Here is a 598-nt window from a genome sequence, read left to right as displayed (position 1 = left end):
GGGCCTTTGTGAGCGGGGCCCGGCCCGGCCCCTCAGCAGAGGCGCGAACGCGGCGAGCGCCGCCCCAGCCCGAGCCCCGCACTCACCCTGGCGCGATGACCTGCCCGGGCCGCGCACAGAGCTCCGCACCACGCCGGGCCGCTCCGCCCGCAGCCTGCGCTCGGCGCCGCCGCCGCTGTGCCCGCCCGGGGCCCGCTGCCGGCGGCGGGCGGTGGCGGCGGGGCGGGCGGCGGCAGCGGCGCGCACAGCGCCAGCACCGGCCCGATCTGCACCGCCGCGCCCACCGGCACCTTCCACTCCAGCAGCCGCAGCGGCCGCGGGCCCGGAGCGCGGATCTCCGCTACCGCCGCAGCGCCCTCAGCGCCGGGCCCGCCGCCGCGCTCCTCCCGCTCCTCCATGGCACCGGGCGGGTCGGGGGTGCCGGCGCGGGGTCCGCTCCGCTCCGGCCCGAGCGCCGCCGCTGCCGCGGGTTCGGGGCGCCCCGGCAATCTCCGGTGGCGCCGAGAGCTGCGGGGTCACGGCCGCTCCGCGCAGGCGCGGCGTCGCGCGCCCGGCCGCGCTTAAAGGCACAGGCGCGGCCGCGGGAGCGGGGGGGGCG

At 83.3% G+C, this 598-nt stretch overlaps 1 protein-coding gene across 1 annotated transcript in view; it reads right to left on the bottom strand.

The window, feature by feature from the left end:
• The window catches only part of CTDP1 (CTD phosphatase subunit 1), a 103,897-nt gene extending 103,779 nt beyond the window's left edge, over nucleotides 1-118 (bottom strand). The window contains exon 1 of the mRNA XM_050308567.1: nucleotides 87-118. The gene's annotated coding sequence lies outside the window, so the exon portion shown is untranslated. The remainder of the gene's footprint in view (nucleotides 1-86) is intronic.
• Between the last annotated feature and the right edge of the window lie 480 nt (nucleotides 119-598).

Source organism: Myiozetetes cayanensis, unplaced genomic scaffold, assembly GCF_022539395.1.
Source record: "Myiozetetes cayanensis isolate MyiCay16 unplaced genomic scaffold, myiCay2020 scf1, whole genome shotgun sequence".
Classification (NCBI taxonomy): Eukaryota; Metazoa; Chordata; class Aves; order Passeriformes; family Tyrannidae; genus Myiozetetes; species Myiozetetes cayanensis.
Note: the sequence above shows the minus strand (reverse complement) of the source record. Positions and strands in the feature narration are given on the sequence as shown.